Source organism: Grammomys surdaster, unplaced genomic scaffold (genome assembly GCF_004785775.1).
Source record: "Grammomys surdaster isolate TR1022 unplaced genomic scaffold, NIH_TR_1.0 125098, whole genome shotgun sequence".
Classification (NCBI taxonomy): domain Eukaryota; kingdom Metazoa; phylum Chordata; class Mammalia; order Rodentia; family Muridae; genus Grammomys; species Grammomys surdaster.
The window spans coordinates 1-21,608 of record NW_021620001.1 but is presented as its reverse complement, the minus strand read 5'-3'; positions in this window follow the sequence as shown (position 1 = coordinate 21,608).

The following is a 21,608-nucleotide window of genomic DNA, read 5'->3' as shown; positions in this document are numbered from 1 at the left end:
TGTGACAGGCTGCTTCTTTGAGAATTGCCTTTTTCAGAGTTGCTATCTCCCGTTTGCCTGGTAGTCTGATTTATAAGGAAGGCCTGTACCTAAATGATTTAGATGGTAACTGCTAATTAATCTTTCTTCAGAGAACACTAGGAGATGCTCTGCCCTCTTTATTCTAGTCTTGTACATCAGCTATCACAAACCTTGTGTCTTAGTTTCTCTTCCTGGTACTGTAATAAAATACACTACAAAAGTAACATAGGGGTGCCTTAGGGTTTTATTGCTATGAAGAGATACTGCAACCTTATAAAGGCAAAGATTTCATTGGGGCCTGCTTATAGTTTCAGAGGGTTAGTCCATTATCATCATGGCAGGGAGCATGGCAGCATATAGGCAGACATGGTGCTGGAGAAGGAGCTGACAGTTCTGCATCTTGATCTGCAGGCAGCAGAAGGAGACTGTGTGCCACACTAGGCATAGCTTGAGCATTGGAGACCTCAAAGCCTGCCATCACAGTGACACACTTCCTCCAACAAGGACACACCTACTCCAAGGCTGCAGGTCCTAACAGTGACACTCTTCTCTATGGGCAAAGCATTCAAGCATGTGAGTCTACGGGAGTCAAACCTACTAAAGTCAGCACACATTCTACTCCCCGGCCCACATAGGTTTGTAGCCACAGCCTAATGCAAAATGCATTTAGTCCAACCTTGAAAGTCCCCATGGTCTATCACAGTCTCGACAATGTTGAAAGTCCAAAGTTCAAAGTCTCTTCTGAGACTCATGCAGTCTCTAAACTGTAATCCCCTATAAAATCAAAATAAAAAAAACAGATCACATACTTCCAACATATAATGGCACAGGATATACATTGCTGTTTCAAAATGGAGGGAAGAGTGGAGCTTGAGCACTTGGAGACTTCAAAACCCGCCTACACGGTGACTTCCTCCAATGAGGTCACACCTCTTCCAGCAGGGTCGCATCTCCTAGTTTGTTTTGGTAAATCTTCAACCCAAATATGACCGGTTAAAGAAAACACAACTCAATAATTATGAATATAAGCTGCACACCTAGATTGGGCAGGTACCCCTGCACTACTCTGTTCCCCAGCTATGAGACCCTTATAACTTGAGGGTTTTCCAGACCCTGTGTGTTTGTCCTTCTACCTCCTGCTTCTCTGTCATCCACCTCCATCCTCCTCCATCATCTTCTCTCTCCTCTCTCTCTCTCTCTCTTCTCTTCCACCAACCTTTATATCTCTACCTCCCCTTCTTCTGCCCAATCACTGGCTCCAGCCTTTATTTTACAAATTAAGGTGGGCAGAAGGTTCACCAGGAGTCACCTGTGTACTGACTCACTCCTCCTCTGTAGCCCCTCCCAGGAAAGTGGAATTAACATCAACATACAAGGTTGGGGCTATCCACAACACTTCCAACAAGGTCGCATCTCCTAATAGTGCCACCCTCCATGGGCCAAGCATATTCAGACCACCACATAACCCTTCCTTCCTTTCAGTAGACCCTTGTCTTTCTTGGCTTTTGAGTAGAAGCACATGGACTTCAGTCCAGTAATATTTTGAAATCCATAGCATTATCTGAGTGTCCATCCAGAATGACCACAAACCCCTACTGTCACTCAGTTCTCTTTCCCCTTTCATTATTGAGAATCTAGCCAGGGCTTGTGGTCATGGCGGAAGTGATCCACCACTGAGTTACATGACCTTGAAGCCAGTCTTTCTTCCTTGCTGTTTCTGAGAATCCCAGGGAACACTTTCACTTTCCATAGATCCCCCACTGGGAACAAGAGCTTCTTGGTCATGAGTTTCACTGTTGACTTCTATCTGAAGTACCCTCTATGTCTCTTTATAACAGCAAGGACTAGAGTCCTGTTCCTTTCCTCAAAGTGCATCCAGTCGGTTCAGATTGGGGGATATCAAAGCCTTTCTGATAACACCATCTTTATCACTATTAGTCTTTATGACCCTTGGGTTTTACTCACTCAAGATCGATTCAGGAACCAGAGGCTTGGTGAAGTCACTCAGCCAATGGATGGGAGAGTGTGAGAATTAAAGTTATGTTTTAAGTTTTAATTATTGTGCCTAAGAAATCCTTAAAATGCCTCTAACCTGTAAGCCCCTGGCCCAAGGACAGATACTTCCTGAGATGCTGGGGCTGTTGTTGTTCTGTTATGAAACAGTTTCCTGAGTCCAGCCATCTCAGGAACAACCTTCATCTTACTGGCAGAGCCAAAGCCAAGTTCATGTTCCCAGGCCCCAGAACCAACTCCCATCCTGCTTCTTCAGGTGTTAGTTAACCAGTAAAGGATGTAAGGGGAGTTGGGGGTGTGAGGAGCTGCTGTTATCCGGTTATCTAAACTAAGGCACACAAATAGTAAATGTATTGTCTGTCTTGACTTCATTGATTATGTGCAGCTTGCCCACTTTGTTCTCTTATCATTCTGAATTCTGGACCAGACTGGCCCCCGCATCTCAGGAAGGGACCTAACTGCAAAGGCCGAATCAAGGACCCTGCCAGCTGACCTGGATAGACCCAGTCACCCATATTAACTTCCTTGCTTAACTCTTTGTGTCAAAATATGGTTTGTCAATGCAACAGCCCACCTGGCTCCCCCTCACTTTGAATGCCCATCCTATAAAAACGTTGTACAATCTCCCTTCTGTGACAAGGTTCTGATCCCAAACTGACCACCTCCCTGCACTCAGAGAATATAAAGCTTTCATATTTAAGGTTCTGTCTCTGAAGTGAGTTTTCCTGGCTTCCTCCTCAAACCTGACTGTTCATATAAGCCCATGTTTCCACTCCCCTAAACAAGTTTGGTTGACTCAACTGCACCAGATATAGGCAGGAAGTACGTCAGCACGTATTCTTGCCACTGATTGGACCTGGCTGGAAATATGTAGCCTTATAGATTTGCTATTTTATAAGCTTCTGCAAAATGTGAGTCCTTGCCATTTTCTGGGAGCCTCAGAACGGTCCTGGCCAGAGCCTATCATCATGGCCAGTATTTAGTTAAAGCTTGTTTCAAGTTTGGCTCAAAAATGTGGTAGTGGTCTTACTCTCCACCCCTGGAGTTGCCGTGCACAGGATCTGGCTAAAGCACCTTCTGAAGTTTGATTGTAATGGAACTCCTGGCTAATTTTAACTACTCCACACAAGCCTAAGTAATCGAGCTGCTAATCCCACTTTCGCCTGCTTTTCAGAGTCTCTGATTAAATCAAGGAAAGCATCAGGTTATTTCTAACAGCCTTTAAACATTCCCTAACATGGCCTAATCTCCTTTTTCAACAAAGCCAGAGCCTGGCAACAGTATCCAGGTAGCATTTAATCACCTTGTTTGGTTATTTGGCTTTCTTTGGACTCATTTTCATGGAAATGATGTTGATTTCCATAAAAATTGAGGGATTTTTTTTTCAGTTGGAAAAAAATTGGCATGACTAAATAAACATTGATAAAAATGGTTATGATATTAAAGAAAATACATTTCTACAGAAAAATAATAAAAATGTCAAAAATTGAGTGTGGGGCCCTTAAAGCTAAGGAACAGCAGGTAATAAAGGTTAGGTGACCTGGTCTTTTCAGGGCTCAGCTGTGCCAAGGACAGCTGTATAGAAAGCTCAGCCCTTCCCTTCAGCTGCTCCTTTCAAGTAGAATTTCCATAACCTTCTCATAACAATTACCCTCTGATCAAGCTTTTCCCCAAAACAAACAACAAAAAAGCAGTCAGTTTCCCCAACAAGGAATTCAATGACAAGCTGCTTTGCAAGGGCCTGGGAGAAAATTAGGTCATGAGGGCCGTCCTGCTGGACACCCAACCTCAGATGTGGAGAGACTCCACTCTCCCCACCTCTAAAGAAATCTTCCAAAAGCTCAGCCTTGGCCTTCTCTTACTGAATTGTGGCATATTCCTGAGGCCAGTTTCCTTGGCTTGGCCTTCTACCTTCTCCATGACTAGTATGGCGAAGGAGGAAAGCATTGACCAGGACCCTGGATGCTGGGATTTCACTGTTGTAGTGTACATCATCTTACCGGAATCAGTTTTCACTGTGACAGCTGTAAGACAGGGTTTTAAATTCCCTCTCCCCCATCTCCCGCTAGAGCAATAACACTATCAACTTGTGAATCCTTTTTAATTCAGTGTACAGTAATCTTCTGTGGTCTGTCTTAGTCAATGTTCTATGGCAGTTAAGAGATACCATGACCATGGCAACTCTTACAAAAGAAAGCATTTCACTGAGGCTTGTTTACAGTTTCAGAGGTTTAGTCCAGTATCAGCTTGGCAGGATGCAAGTTAGCAAACAGGCAGGCATGATGCTGGAGAGGGGTCTACATCTGGATCCACAGGCAAGAAAGAAAGACACTTGAAGTGGAAGTTTCTGGATATGTCAGGTGATAGAGATTCACGTGGTGTTTTGCTAACATCACATGTTTGGAGAGAGTATACATAGGACTCAGCGGACAGTGGCAGTGTGCTTGCATAGCTAGCCTTGCAACGCTTCGTTGGTTGGTCTCGAATCTCTGTCTTCGCTGATCTTCACTTCGTTGAGAGAGACACGGCAGAAAACTTCTCCTGGAGTCCTGGCTGGTTCTGGCTTCTCCTACTGACTTGTGCCAGTTTGGCAGAGGACTGGCAGTTCTTGCTAGATCTTGACACCGATGCTGATTTCTGTTTGGTATCCTAACACTACTGAACTGGACTGGTGGTATCCTGCTGAAATTGCCCCAAGGAACTACTTCTAAACAGGTCCACATCCCCTTATGCTATTTATTGTCTTTTCTCCTTACCTTTGGATGGTGGGCTAGAAGGGGCAGGAGTGCTGAAGTGTTTGTGAACCCTTATTAGAAGTAGGTTTTGAAAAATCGAAGCCTATAGACACTGGGTGTGGCTTGAACATTTGAAACCCCAACGCCCATTCCTAGTGATACACTTCCTCCTACAAGGCCACACCTCGTAATCCTTGTTAAGTATCTCCACTCCCTCATGACCCAGCATTCAGATTTAAGAGCCTATGGAGGCCATTGCTATCCAAACCACCACAGTGGTCATTATTGTTGTCTTAGCCATTGTTCTTGTGCTGTGAAGAGACACCATGATCAAAGCAACTCTTATAAAAGAAAGCATCTGATTGGGGAGTAGCTTACAGTTTCAGATGCTTCTGCCATTATCATCATGCTAGAGAAAATGGTGGCAGGAAAGCATGGTGCTGTAGAAGTAGCTGAGAGAGAAATAAAGATGACACTGGGCCCTGGCTTGGGCTTTTGAAACTTTAAGGCCCATGCCCAGTGACACAGTCCCTCCAACAAGGCCACGCCTCTAAATTCTTGTAATCCTTTCAAATAGTGCCACTCCCTGATGATATGAGCCTATGGGGGTCATTCTTACTCAAACCACCACAAGTTTTATGTTTGACTCATCTCAAGTTTGACTTGTAGAATCTGCTTTGAACTGGTGCCTGTGTGTTTGTACCCGTCTCCAAAATCCCTGAATACTTCCTTGCTTTCGGTTACAAGATATTCCAACTCGTCTTTACTCTTTTAAAGGAGGAATAATGGGGAGGGGGGCTCAGAGAGAAAACACTAGGCTTCTTCACAGTATCGGAGGGGGGAAGGCTCAACAATTGTGCATTGAAAATCACATGTTCTCAGGGAAGTAACTTGTGTTGCAAAAAGGATGCTCTCAAAACGTGTGTGACTGATCCTAAAGCCAGACGGCCTTAGCTGACTGACTGCACATGAAGCTTGTTTGTTAACGGGGACATCTGGATAATAACTTTGAACTTAGGTAATTAGCAACATGTCTCGAGGATATTGTGTTCATTGAGGAAGTTGTAATGTGGAGATAAGACTGGGATTTAGAAGCAGGAAAGACCCTGCTTTCCTTACACACTGGGGCAGGCTTTCCCTTGTGTCTCTGAGTGATTCGCTTTTCCTACAGGAGCCCCAGGCTTACAACCATGAAATGGGGAAATCATATACACCTCATAGATTTAAATGGAGTCACTTAAAGGAAGTGCTTAATGTAGTAATTGTCGCATATTAAACACCCAATAAATGAAAGCTACCTTTACCAAGAGTGCCTCTGTCAAGGTTGAAATCCTAGAGGGCTGAAGTGCGTGTGGCTACAATACTTATCAAGTACGAAGGGAGGTCTGCTGGTCTCATCTGATTATTATAGAAGTGTGCGTGTGCTGGTGTGGAGGCTGGGGCCTGGACTTCGGTGCTCTGTCCAGTGCTGCACACGGGATCAGCAACCAGGGGGAACTTAAAGATCGTATGCATTTGAGGGGCCGAGGGGAAGAGTGGTAAGGATGGACATCACAACACTCAGTGCTTTCACTGGGTGGTGGAAGAGGCGGAAGATTTGGACTTAGAAGACCATTGTCCAGCTTCAGGGACTTGAACAAGTCCTTCCCACAGTTATGAACTGTTTAGTTAGGTTTTTTTTTACTTGTATATGTTTTTATCCCTATTAGGAGCACAGCACAAAGGTCCTTGTGCTCACAGATGTCCAGAGAAACCAGGAAGGTTAAGCACATAGGATTGTCTTTCCAATGGGAAAGATGTAAAAACAAGCAACCAAACATGTTCTTCCACCCTAAACTGGAAATTGGGAGTGATTAATAGCCTGGCAATCTGCATTATCTCTTGGGCAAAACCACAGTCAAGCTTCCACAGCCAGGTCTGGAAGTTACTAGTAATCTAAATGACCCTCACTGCAAGGACCGGAGAGACCGAAAAGTCTAAACGACCCTTACATTATCTGTATAGCTAGAAGCTCCCTCAACCAGGACCAGAGGTGGCTAACTGCCCAAATGACTTCTTCGCTATCTGTATGATGAAGACCAAGCCAGACCCTTCCTTAGGCCCTCAAGCTAGCACAGGTAGCCTATCTTTGGATCCCATCTTCTTGGAAGAAATGACATGGACCCTGAGTTGAATTTAATGTAATTACACTTCCTCATGCACTAGGGATTGTATTGCACCAGGAAACTGTTTTCCAAACTGTGCTGTGTTTTAAACATGGTGACGACAAACTGCCTGGCATCAGACTCCTCCGCAGTAGTGTCCAGATTGATGACGTCAATCTGAACGGTTTTCTCACGTCTCACTTCTTTGCGCATGCTCACTTCCTTGCGGCTTGCTTCCCTGCCTGTCATGACCACCTGCAGAGTCTCCTACAGATCCCTCCTCTGCAAACCCGTCACATCCCTGCTGTATGCAGGGAACTTCCATTCCCATCGTTACGGATAAAGGGCAAGCATGATCGTACTCAACACAGGACCTATCAGCAGCACATGATGAGAAGGCAAATCAGGAGTCCGCTGGTCCACCTCTCCCGACCTCCGTAGCTCTTCTCAGTGGAGATGGACAAGTTGTTTAGGAGCAGACTCTTAGCAACACTTCTATTTTATTTGTTGTGGTAAGAACACAAGATCCAGTCTTTCAACTTATTTGTGTGTGTGCAATATATTTGATGCCATGTAGCACAGAGGCTCTCTAAAACATAACCAATATTGCCATCTTAAGCCAAGGGATGAGAAAGGGATGTGTCCTGGTGTGGATCTGATCGGAAGAATTTGCGTTCGCTGGAATTTCACAGAGTAACAACGAGTTTGGTCTGGGAAGGCTAAACACTCAAATCCAGGAGCAAATCCTCTTTGCTTTTTGTTTTCCTTAAACCTTTTTATTATTGTGTGTGAATGTGATGGGGATGACTGTTTTCTCCCTCCTGCTTCTAGTTGGTTCCTGGGAATGACTTTGCTTGCCAGGTTTAAGAGGTAAGTGCTTTCCGGGCTGAGCCTTCCCACTAACCCCGTGTTTTGTTTGAGACAGACACTCCCTGTAGCCCAGACTGGCCTTGAACTCTGCCACGTTCATTCTGTCAAGTGCTGAGACTATAACGGCACCATTTTGCCCTCTGTGGCAACTTAATCCAAAATGCTCTCACAGTCTCAGGCATTTGAGCACTTGGTCCCTAGTTGGTGAGATGGCTAGAGAGGTTTAGGGGTGCAACTTTGTTGGAAGGGGTAAGTTGCTAGGGGTGGGCTTTGAGGTTTAAAAGCCTCCACCGATTCCAGTTTGTTATCTTTGTGCTTGCTGTTTCAGGTGTGGGCATGGCTCCCTGCTGTGTCACCTGCTGCCATGCCTTCCCACTGACAGACTCTTACCCCCACAGAACCTGCAAGTTAAAATGAACTCTTCATTAGTTGCTTCTGTCATGGTGTTTTGGTCACAGCACCAGAAAAGGGACTGATAGTGTCTCCTGTGCTTTGTGATCCTAGGGGACCATGTAGCCAGACAATACCTCAAACACAGTTGCATCCCTAGGTAGCAGCTTTTCTCTCCAGGGCTTTGTGGTAGATTTAAGGTGGTTGTAAATTTCTTATCTTTTTATGTTGAGAGATTAGCTTTGTTCCCTCTTGACTTGATTGGGAGTTGACCCGAGACTTTGTCACCAACACTCTGTGGTAGAAAAGAAGTTTGGTTGGTTCTGAGTTGACAAAGCAAACAACTTCCTCTTCTTCTCAGGTCCCTAGACACCCCCACTCCTACCCCAAAAATAAAAGAACTTAAGGTCTTGTTGAGGTCACAGGCCACAAGAGGAGCATCAGAGAACTGGAGGCATACTTGCAGAAGCCATCTTTGATGTTCAGGTCAGTCAGACCTCCAAACCCAGCAGACACTGGACTGCAACATTATCAGACTCAAGGCAAGAACCACCCAGTTGACTGCCCTCACTCACCCACCCACCCAACCCACCAGGAAAGAGAGAAGAGAAGCAGCATGTTAAGCTGTAAAGTTTGGGGGAAGCTCGTTACACAATAATAGGTTAACAAAAGAAGCCCCAAACCTAGAGACTAGCAGAGCCCAGAGTCTCAGGATAGCTGACTCACTGAGGCAAGTGGGACCAGCCTGTGCTACCCCTTGGTTCCTGAACCAACTGCACTGCCCAAAGATTCAGTTTGGGAACAGAAAAGTCCAGACAGCAAAACTTTAAACAAGCCAGAAGTTTCTTTCTCTCAAAGAAGTCTGGGTGAGCAGTCCAGGCTGGAACACTGGCTCAGCGTGTGAAGGATACTGTACTCTACCTCACATCAGCCTTGTGGATCAAAATGACACTTCAGGCAGTAGGGTGGGCGAAGGCATGGAAAAAACTAAAGGTGCTGTCTCCTGAGGGAGATTGTTTAAAGCCATCCTGTGTCACATGGTTACAATCAGCTGGCCCGGGTGTGTCTCATGTCTCCTCAGGTCTACTTGAAATAGACGCTGCAAAATGCTTGCTATAGATCCTGTCTGCCACTCTGGGTTAAGAAGACTGCAGGGCGGCTCTTGGCAATATCAGCCTTGATGTTGGGTATTGGAGAAAGAGAGAGAGAGGGAGAAAGAGAGAGAAAGAGAGAGAGAGAGAGAGAGAGAGAGAATATGAATCAGAGAGTTTTGCATACAGAGTGTTGACCTAGGGAAGGGAGAAAGCACTTGTCTCTCAGTGTCTGAAGGGTGGGGACTAGAGAAAGCCATGACATCAAAGAAGCCAGTTGAGAACCAGGAAGGTCACATAAAAAAGCCTCCAGATGTGGTGGCTCACATCTGTAATCCCAGCACTCCAGACTGGAAACAAGGCAGGAAAATTACATCCTTAACATGAAAACAGGAAAGAAAAAAGGCAGAAACATAAAAAGCCTCTGACATTTGTATGTACAGAATCACTTGTCTGCTCACGCTCAGCCACATATATTAGAGAACAGGGGAAGAGGAGAGAGAGGGAGGGAGGGAGGGAGGAACGGGAAGGAATGAAGAAAACAGCTAGTTGACAGGAGTCTGGAAATGCTTTTCTACTTGGGCTACATGCAACAGAGCATGTGCAAGAAGAGCCTGTGGTTTCATAAACATGAGAGAGAGGCACGGAGTAAACAGCCTATGCACGGATCATGAGCCTAATGCATTTCCCATTCCTGAATTGCTTAGTCTTTCTTAATAAACTGTCTTTTGTTTTGTTTTGTTTTGTTTTTTTGAGACAGGGTTTCTCTGTGCAGCCCTGGCTGTCCTGGAACTCACTCTGTAGACCAGGCTGACCTCAAACTCAGAAATCCGCCTGCCTCTGCCTGCCAAGTGCTGGGATTAAAGGCGTGCACCACCACTGCCCGGCCTGTCTATTTTTGTTATTGTTGCTTGAGACAGGGTCTTACTATAAAACTGTGGCTGCCTGCAACTCCATATGTAGACCAGCCTGGCCCTGAACTCACAGAGAACCTCCTGCCTCTGCCTCCTGAACAAGGGAGTTAAAGCCAACTGCAACTAACCTGCCCAGCTGTCTCTGGTTGCACAACCTCACCACACATCCTTGTGCGATCCTTTGTCCAGGAACATATAGACCTGGAAACTCAGCAGGTGCCCTCAGAACCCAGATCTGTGCCTGTACTAACACTGGGGTCAAAGGAAACCTGAACTAAGACCTTGGGCAAGACAGAAACAGGGCAGCCCCTGACATCTTCAAGACGGTTCTGCTACAGTGTCCTCTGGTCAGCTGCAGTACCTCTGAAGACATGCATTCTTTTTTACTTATTTTTGTGTGTGCGCGCACACGCACATTGTGTGTGTGTTTGTGTGCAACAGTTATGTGTAGAAGTCAAGGGACAATTTGCCTTGTCCCTTGAACAAGAGTTAGTTCTCTCCTTTCACCATGTGGATTCAGGGATTGAATCCAGGTCCTCAGGCTTGGTGGCAAGTACCTTTACCTTTTAGCCTTGTTGACCCTAAAGACACACATCTTTGCCAGGTTGGCCTATGGTGGAACCAGAGCCTCTTTGGGGCATGGAAGTGGAACCAAGGACAATCTTCCTAGGACCTGATGGAGTCGGAGAGGGTCAGGTCCTTCCAGAGACGAGAGATTGGAAATAGTGCCACCTAACAATGGTGTTGAGGCAGGAAGAGGAAGATGGCGGCTGCTCACAGAAACTCATTTGCAAAGGGCTTCCACGTAAGGCACCTGTGTCTTTAAATATGGCTCTCACAAAGGAATCATTCAGTCATCTGGGAAACGCAGAGCTGTGGGAACACTCAGCAGCACATGGAAGTGGGCTTCTCTCTGCTGCTCAGTACCCACAGGTGGCTTTCATTCTCTCCCCAAATCTGGAGTCAACTGAAAAGCTGGAGAAAACAAGGAAGCTCTGCTACATTTCAGGTCACTGGAGACGGTGATGTTGATGATGATGATGATGAAAGAAGAGAGGAGGAGGAGGAAAAGAAGAAATCAATTAGAGAAAAAGCAAACAGAAACAAAATTATTATTCAAGTTAACTTCTAAACCACTTATAAGAGTAATCGAGTTTCCTCGCTCTTGTAGAAACAGGACCGTTCCGTCCAGAGCCTCCCAGCTGCAGACCGTGAACTGTATCAGGATTGTAAAAAGGAAGACAGGCTCACTTTGGGGCTAGCGATTTTAAAAAATGTTTCATATGAGTGGGGAAGTATTTGCGGGGAGCAGTCAGCTTCAGTTCTCAGATCTGCCTTCTTCTCTTCCTCTTACAGGAGAGACAGAGCCCAACCATTGTCAGGGCTAGGGTGGCGCTCAGGGATAGATCCCCAAACAAACAAACAAACAAACAAACAGAAAAGAACCTTAAGAAAAAAACTATTCAGAGGCAGTAAAGACAAAGAATGGAAGACTCAGACTCTGAGACAGTAAAGATGACATTTCTTTCTAAATGAGTTTCAGAGGGAGAAAGTCTTTCCCACATAAACAAGCAAAAATAAAGTTTCAGCTGAGTGTTGCATTGGACAACTCAGCCCTTTCTTTTCCTAGTTGTCAGAGCCTGTCAGGTGTGCCCAGTGCTGGCTCTCACCTCACTGAGAAAGCTTAAAATTAAATGTGATAGTAGACAGCATCTAGACCCTAGTAAATGCTAGTAGATGGACATTTAAGTTATTGTCTATGGTAATTAGCATTGTTAGTACTCTTGGGGCTTTTGCAATTCTCAAACTGTAGGATAATGTGTCAGAGAGAATGCCTAACACAGGAAAACCAAAACTTTCCTTCGTCTGCTTGAGCAGATGGCCAGATCACAGAATGTTGAAAGCCACCAGGTTTTATTTTCTCTTTTGCTTGAGGAACCCCTCGGGAGGATCCTGTCCTTTTTACTGAGATGAATTCGTAATACTAAGATTCACTGATTCTTCAGCTAATCTGAATTTCAGTGTTTCTGAATTTCACCCAGTTTCTGAAGCATGAATAGTACATGTTGTATGGATGTGCTTTCTTGCAAGTGGGATGGCTATCTGGAAGGTGGCTTTGTGTCTGGGGCTCCACTTAACTGTGGTGACTCACAAACATTCGGCTGGGCTGTCTCTCCTGTGAGAGAGAGAGAGAGAGAGAGACAGAGAGAGAGAGAGAGAGAGAGAGAGAGAGAGAGAGAGAGAGAGAGAGGAGGCCAATCTGAGAACTGAAGCTGACTGCTCCCCCTAATGTACTCATATGAAACATTTTTTAAATTGAGAAACTGGTTTTCCCCTGCAAATAACTTCTGAGGTAGGTGCTGTTGATCGCTAGCCCCAAAGTGAGCCTTTCCTCCTTCTTACAATCCTGATACAGTTCACGGTCTGCGGCTGGGAGGCTCTGGTCGGAACCGTCTGGTTTCTACAAGCGCAAGGAAGCTTGATTACTCTTAAAAGTGCTTGGTTTAGGAATGGGCACGTGAGATATGAGGATTCAAGGCCTCTGGAAAGGTTTTCCTTGTTCTTAGAAATAGCAGGCATCACTGCGACCACCTTTAAATCCAGAGGCAGAGGCTGAGCCAGCCACCAGGGCTCCATAGTGAGATTCAGTCAAAAAATATAGACATGTTGTGTATTTGTTCGTTTCCAACAAGTCTCCAACTTTGAACTTACCACGAAGCCCACATTAGCCCTGACCGAAGGATCCTCCTTAATGCTGGGGTTGTAGGCATGGACCCAATCACACCCAGCCTTACATAGCACAGTCCCTACAGAAGAAGGGTACAGTCCCTTTTGTTATTGTCACATAACAAATTCCCACAAACTTGGTTAAAAACAACACAGATGATTCAAGGCGTGGGAGGTCTGAAGTCTCGCTAGTCTGCGTTCCCTCTGATAGGTCAGCAACAGAATGCATTTCTCAATTTTTGTGGCTTGTAGCTTTCTGTTCCTAACATTTCTCGGCACATGGCTCCTTCCTCTGTCTAGCTCCAAGTCTGGTAATCCTGATTCTTCAAATGTCTCTGCTCTGTCCTCACATTGCTCTCTCTTCCATAAAATCTCCCTCTGTCCCGGTTTCTAAGGAGACCTGTAATTCCACGGACTGGGGTATACTGCAATTGCAGGACACCTTTACATGTTGACATTCTTAAATCATGCCAGAAAAATTCCCCTTGGGTTTATAAGGTAATATGGATACTGAGAACTAGGATTTAGGAATCTGTGGTGACTGCTAATTGGGATATTGGAGGGGATTTGGGCACTGATTAGCACGTTACCTGTGTTTCCTAGTCTCCCCTTTTCGCCTTCTCTCCTCCCCCTCCCTCCTTCCTTTCTTATCCTCTCCCCTTCTCTCCTGTCCTTCTTCTCTTTCTTTTTTCCATCTTTTGGTGGTACTAGAGTCGAGCCCACGGCCTCTTATTAGGTTAGTATTTATAAATAAATTAATTAATAAGTAAACAAACAATTTAGTCAGGAGAGGTGGCTCAGTGGTTAAGAGCACCTTCTGCTCTTGCAGAAGATTCAGGTTTGGTTCCTAGCACATATATCAGGCAGCTCACAACTGCCTGAAAGTCCAGTTCCAAGGAATCGGACAACCTCTTCTGACAATGTCAGTCACTTGTGTACATGGTGCACATACATACACATATGTGCACACATACATATGCATCAAAATAAAATGTAAATGTACAATTAATTATACGAATGTTAACAAATGTGTGACTAGGAATGCACCGTATCAAGACAGAATGGTTTCATCACGTCATAGCTCATAGTCAAACCATCCCTTCATCCTTCACCCAGCCCCTGGCCAGCACTAGTCCCACCTCTGGCCCTGTGATATATTGCCATTTATTTATTTATTTATTTATTTGTTTATTTATTTATTTGTGGTTTTTGGAGACAGGGTTTCTCTGTGTAGCCCTGGCTGTGATATAATGCCTTTTTGAAAACCATGTACATGGAACCATGGGAATAGGGAGCTTGCTATTCCAGCTGCTTTCCCTTAACACAGTGACGTCCACCCCAGCTGTGGTGGATGAGGTGCTCGTAAAGAAATTTCCACCCTCAGGAGATTGGAGTTGGGACAGACCCATGTGACAAAAGTGGATTTCACAAGAGAAAATGAACAAGGTCACTGTCACACGAAGGACACACTTGGGTGTGAGTGATAGCCTGAAGCAGAAGCTTAAAAATGCTTAACCAAAGAACAGGAAGTTTTGGGGAAACAAGATGGGACCCCAGAGAGCAGTTCTAGTCTTTGGAGGTTGGAGACTGGCTAAAGGAAAGTGTCTGTGGCTAAACTTAGCTTTGTTTTACTGCTGTCATCCCTGGGCTAATAAGAGTTGTGTCCAGTGAGCAAGACGGCAGGAAAGGACAGAAAGCATCCCCTCTGGTTCTTGCTCTTTGATTTAGCTCAGAAGTTGTTGCAGAACACAGGTAGGCTTTTCTGGTCAGGGAATCCACCGGTAGTGAGGAGCCTGACAGATTTAAAATGCTCAGGTTTTGGTGCTCACCAAATGCTGGACCAGCAGGCAAGGGTCCATCTGCTTCTACAGAAGTATGTTCTTGCCCAGTACCAGACTACACTTTTTCCACTCGGTCCCATTTCTCAAAAAATCATCAGCCTTGAACCTGGCCTGCCAGACAAGGAAGACACAGTAGCACTAGGCTGACCCTATGCACGTCAGCTTCCTGTGTGTTTTCTGTCTTGGTTATGCTGTATCGTGAAAGCCCCATTCCACACTGATAGGCAGTGAAGTGCAGCAGCTTTCCACCATCGGCTTTTGTATGTCAGCTTCCAAGTGGTGCTGGGGATTAAACCCAGGCCACGACCATGCCAGGTAAGATGTACCCCCAGCCCTTAGCCATTTTCAGTTAAACTCACCCAGAAGTTTGAGAGAGGAGCCAACTGAAAATGTTTGCCTGGGTTTAAGTAGTTATGGTTAGTCTGTGGTATCCATCTGAATAATGAGGAAGCTGGTACCCAAGGTCTGAAATAAGTACAAAAGGCATCCCAACAGAATGACGTCATGTGGCGTGCCCATTATCACACAGCAATATGAGTGAACTCAGTCCCATCCAAATCAAGATTCTAGGAAACAGTCACTGATTAAACACAGCCAATCAAACTCTCCTCTTTCCCTCATGCCCCACCCACTGCAGGGACTCCTACCAATGAAAAAGCACTCCGTTAAGAACTGTTGTAGTAAAAAAATAAAAAATTAAATTAAAAAATAAAAAAGAACTGCTGTCCTTAGGAGAACGCTAAACAGAGGCCAACTCACAATAACCAGTATTTGCATAGAAACAAACAAAATGCTTCCACGGTGTCTTCTTCATTCCATCCCCAAACGGCCGTGCATTAAACAGCAACCATGAATTCCTAATGTGAGCCAGGCTACAGGATCAGAACTGGAGAGTCAGGAGAACACAGGCACGCTTACTCCTATGAGAAAACACAGCGAGCAAAGTGGTGTGTCCAGAACTAAATGGACACCCTGTGGAGACCTCACGGATGAGACAGCATATGGGCCTTGAAGAGTTAGCAGCAGCATCAGGCAGAGATGGCGGTACGGGAAGGACATCCTAGGTGGAGGGAGAAGAGAGGGCAGACACTTCAAAAGACTGGTGGTGGGGAGCCCTGGGGAGAGCAGAGCCTGCTGGGGCCAGATCAGGGAGAGCCTTAGAGCTGTGCCAAGAGGCTTAGAGATACTGAGGAGCTTGACTCCGGGAAGTGACAGAATTACATGTGTCAAGACCGTTAGGAGGATATTGCAATAGTCTAGACCAAAGATGATAAAGTACGATCCGAGGCAAGAAGGCCATGAGGAGGCGCTTAGAAGAGTTAGGAGACAGAATTGTTAACAGGAATGTTTGGACGCCTAAGCCGGTGTGTAAGGGACGGCAAGGGGTGGGAAGTCCTTCTCGGATACTGTTGTAACAGGGCTGTAGACCTTGGAAGACTCCCAGACTTTTGCACCACTGCTAAGGATGGAAGTCTCCATTCAGGCTCCAAACCTCAGCACATCGACAACGCAACCTACCAGCACTGAAACAAAGATCTAATCCATCAAAGTATTCAGTTCAGGGAAAGTCTGTAACGGACTACCCTTGCTTTGTGGCTTCTGTAGTTCCGCTTCTGGCTAACTGTTCTTGTTAACTGAAGTATGTCAACCCAGGATGAGGTTTTGTGTTTAAAAGCTCACTCTGGGAAAGGCTTAGGGCTACAGTGGGATCCTAAACACCCAGTGTAGTCTCCAGCTGGCTAATAAAGACGTCTACTGGCTTAAACCATTGTCCAAGCAGTCTTCTCTGGTGGCTGTCCCACAACACTGTCTTTACATCCATTGTTTGCATGGAAATATTTATAGTTACATATCTATTTCTGAATCGATATTTTCAAGAATGGGTCCTGACTTCTGTAAACAGTGATGGCTCTTTTTTCCCAGTTCTTGATCATGGAGTTAGTTTCTTTGTAAAAGCAAAGTCATGTGTAGTGGCCACAGGTATAGCTGGCGGCTTCCACCTAGGCACTGAGCACAGTCCTTGTCTGGACTCTTGAAACTTGAACAAAGAATATGGCTGCCAGTGTCTTGGAAGGAATCAGGACCTGGGCTGCTGTTGGCAACAGCTCAAATGATTGTCTTCAGAGCAGAAGAAAACCTAGGCTTATTGAGTGAGAATAACAAAGTTTAGGCCCAGAGAGAAACAGACGGCAAAGTCCACATTCTGCCTTATCCCAAGGCTGGGATGATGGTGCCCTCAGGTCCCTTGTTGCTCTGGCTCTGGCTGGAATCACTCAACCCTAGGGACGGCTAATAGCTTTAGCTACAGATAACATTTCAAAGCCTGCACACTGGAGACTGCAACTGCTAGGAGTACTTTTGTATTCATGAAATTTACTCTCTAAATAGCTCCCTTGTTTATTGTTCCTGTTTGTGTTTTAAAAGAGACTTTTAAATTGAGATACAGCATGCACAAAGATAATGTTCATTGTTTTTAAAGACCCACTTGCAATCATCTTAAAATTATTGTCCACACTTAAAACAAATGGATCGAGTCCCATGGAACATGAGGACCAGGGATGGTTGGTGGTGAGTGGCCAAGGGAGATCACTAAGACCTCCATTGGTGCGGATGAGGGTAAGATTTCACAAACGATTTCATGACCATTTGAAAACTTCTAAAGCAGGAACAGTTCCTCAGCAAACATTTACTCAGTGCTCAGTCTATGCCAGGCACTGGGAAAGACACCAAGAGGTCGCTCTCGTGGGACTCAGGCGGGAACGGGGGAGAGTCTAGTCAAAGAGATGGAGACACGCTGCACCAGTTAACTAATTTCACTCTGACAGTTAGGTGGAGAAGACAGCATCCAAACTGGGCTTTCAGCCAGTGCATGGAGAGGGTCGAAAGAGCGAGAATACTCATTCAGAGACCATCATGTGCCGAGCATTGGAGGAGAGACTCTTGGGATACAAGATGGAAGTTCACCACTATGAGTCTGGGAGATTACAGTGGCAGTACAAAACTGGAGGGCTCCTGAGAGAGATGAAAAGTTCTGTTTTGTTTGTTTGTTTGTTTGTTTTTGTTTAATGTGTTTTAAAACAGAATTTCTCTGTGTAGCCCTGGCTGTCCTAGAACTCAGAGCTCCACCTGCCAGTCTCCCGAATGCTGGGATTAAAGATGTGTGCTACCCTGTGTCTTAAGTGCCACAAGGAACAGAGAAACTCCTGCTTGTCCTATTTCCATGTACTCTCCCCAGTTCTAAGTTTTTGCACCATTGTAGGGGACCACCTGGTTAGTTTCACCACGAGCTGGAACTGGCATCTCCCATAGTGATTCCAAGCTAGAGCACAGAAGGGCAAGTTTGAATTGTACCTCAGCTTCCTTGCTTTGCTCTGAAGATCAAAATGGGTCCAAGTGATTATGGCAAGGCGGCGTGTTAGGTCTCAAACCCAGGACCAATGGCTAAGCCAGATGCCTATTTAATACATCAAGGTAGACCTGGCCACCTGTTCCCTCAGTCCCTACCTGTTACAGGGTATGGCCTGCATCTCCTTCCCCTACCTTACACTCAGCCCAGGGGCTGTGCTGCCCATCCCCCCACTCTCCTTTCAGCCATTTGGTCACCCTACCTTGTTTGGTCTGCCTTTTACCCTCCTGGGCTGGTCTGGTTCTCTCTTTTCTCCCTCACATGGCCTGGCCCAGGGTCATGTCCACTCTGGATTCTTGCAGATGTCCCCACCTCTGGCTGTCCTCTCCCTTTTTATCTACAGTAACCTTCTCCACCATCTGTTCCTAGGAGTGGCCATGTCTTTCTTTTATATTTATTTAGTTAGTTCATCTGATGACGAAACCATGTGACTGGGGTGTATGAGTTCCCTTCTAAGGAACTCGGCTTCTCCCAACCAAGCTGCGGATCTGACTCCTAAGGTATGACTGAAGCATCTGTTTCTGCTGGCTCCTGTCATCCATCAAATTGGACCCAAATTCTAGAGCCCACCTTGTCAGGCTTCTAGAGCTACTTCTCCTCCTAACCTGTGCCAATTCCTCTCTGTCTGTGCCATAAGTGTCTCTTGACTCCTAGAGCCTTCTCCACCCTCTCAAGGGACCTGCCTGGGTGCTCTTCTTGCATCTCTGGGCTCTGGTCTGCCATACCCATCTGGGTCTCTCTACTTGTAGAGGGATTCCCCCCCACCCCCCACCCCAGCAACATTTACCATAAACTCGGTAATTTGGGAGGAGCTAATGTGGGAGGAGTAAGGAAAGGAAGAGGAGGAGCTAGGGAGGAGCAGAGATGTAGGAGCCATGGAGGACCACACATGTATTGAGAGCATTCCTGGGTAACAACTTATATCATAAGGTTAGATATTGGGACACACCTCTAATTGTGTGGACATCTTGTTAATTGAGCATTATCAAACATATAAAGCCTTTGGATAATCTTTAAGCATTAGAGTCTCATTTCTATGGGGTACTGCATGGATGGCGGGATGGTCTCGGCTCAGCCCAACTTTGTGGAGACAGTGTGGTAGATTGTCAGAGCCATCTCCCACGTTGGCGTCTCATGGGTGCCAGGGCTGGTGTTTCTGGCTGGCCTTTTCTAGATGTGGCGTGTACAAGTGGCCTCTGGCAGTTTCTAGCTGTGGTGCTCATGTGGCCTCTGGCCGCAGAACATGGGAGCAATGCTAAGCAAAGCCGCCACTGCTTAGATAGTCAGCCCAAGAAATAGCCATATTAAAATATTACCATAGCATCTACTAAGACACTTACTGTCTCCCTATGGGCCCAGGCTCTCATCTGTCTACTGGGTAAGCGTCACTTGGGCATGGGTCACATATGAAGGGATGCTTTTCCTCTGTGATTTGGAGCATTTTTTCTCTCTCTCCCTTTAGATTAAAGACAGAACAACAGGTCTCCAAAATATTTTGGATTGGTATGGATTTTTGTATGATGATAAAATGTAAGGTTATAAAGATCTACTCAGGTTGACAAATGCTGACACAGAGATTTACATCTAACTGCTTACGTCTTTGATAACTGTTCAACACCAGGCCTCTAAAAAGCTTTAGATAAATAACAACTTATAGCTGATAAATAAGATTTATAAATTCCTAAGGCCTACTTGGGTTCATAGTCATATATGACCCTTTGTCTTTGTTCGTTTTGCTAAGCTTTAGCTATTTTGATAAAAGTTAGCCGTACAAAACAAACAAACAAACAAAAACCCAAAACCAACAGCAACAAAAACACCACGAACACTGTGACAGTCTATAATGGTGCACCATAGAAGGATCAGAAAAGTTCCCAGTCATCCTATGGACTGTCTTTATGGTTTAAAGTTTTATTTTGATGCTAAAGGTAATTCAACTATCAACTCTAATTTTTAAAGTTCAAACTCAACACGGATAAAGCTCTGAGATTCTAGACTTAAAAAAAAAACCACTACCAACTTAAACTGTTAAAGATAATTAAGATAATTAAGATATACAATATTTTTATGTATTAATATATTTCCAACTATTATTTCTGGAACAATTTTGGACAATTAATGTATTTCCAAGGTTAAGCCTAAACTCAAGTATACTTAATAAATGGTCCTTGAACTCTTCAGAGCTCTGCTAAAGATGGCATTTAAATGTGTAATGAGAAAGCTTCCCATAATAGATCTGCCAGCTCCTACTGGAAACCCTACTGTCTCCAAAGAAGATAGGTGAGTAGGAAGACTTACATCAGAATCGTGGCAACACTAATCACTGGGGAAAACCTGCCTCACGCCTCACTGGCTGCCAGGGCTCTGCCCAAGCTGTGGGCACTGTTGAGTTGATCGCCCCACTCTGCATGGTCAAAATAAGGCCAGTTTTCCCTAGTCCCTTCTCCACAGGAAAATCTCTCAGACCTGGGTCTGGCAGCAAAGGCCGGTGCTGCTCTGTGTGGTGGTTGAAGATCAAATGCTGTCCTATATGACAGCCAAAGACCTCTGACCCCTTCCCGTAAGGAAGCCATCAAGTCTACGGGAGCCTGAGGCAGACATCTGGGTGGTGGGCAAGTCTCTGTCATCTTAATTGATACATAGGCCATTTGGATTATATCGCCGGCTATAATTATCCTCCTCAGAGCTCTGATGGTATTGACTAACTGTAATAGCTCAAGCACCCAGTTCTTTCCCCAAGGCTACAACTGCCTTCTCTTCATGTGAAAAAAATCAGGCCTCTGGCCTCACTTTCCTAGAGCTACTAGGTCTCCAGCTGAGAAACAAAAAACTCTGAAAGGAGATAAACTCATGGAAGCTTTTAACCCCAAATCAATTTTAGTTTCCCAAGCTTTCACTATGCCTCTAAGGCTTTTTCTACAATGTGAACTTCAGTACAGATTACAAATAGTGGCAACTCTAACATAGCTAAACCTTCTAAAAACTTTTTTTTCATTTTATTTTATATGCATTTGCTTGCATATATATCTGTGTAAAGGTGTCAGATCCCCTGGAACCAGAGTTACAGACAGTTGTGAGCTGCCATGTTGGTACTGGGAATTGAAACCTGCCCCTTCACCATCCTCTGGAAGAGCAAACAGTGCTCTTAACCACTGAACCATCTCACCAGCCCATGTCTAAACTTTTATCTCTTCTTGTAAACTTAAGAATCTTCTAAGGTTCAGGGAATCAACTTGAATCCATCTCTCACAAGTCAGACTCCAGATAAGAACCCCTAGGTTTTCCCATCCACTTATTCCTGAGCCTGGGTACATCTCCCTTCTACCCCTCCCTTCCCCTCTCCCTCTCCCTTCTACCCCTCCCCTTTCCCCTCTCCCTCTCCCTTCTACCTTTCCCCTTTCCCCTCTCCCTTCTACCCCTCCCCTTTCCCCTCTCCCTCTCCCTTCTACCCCTCCC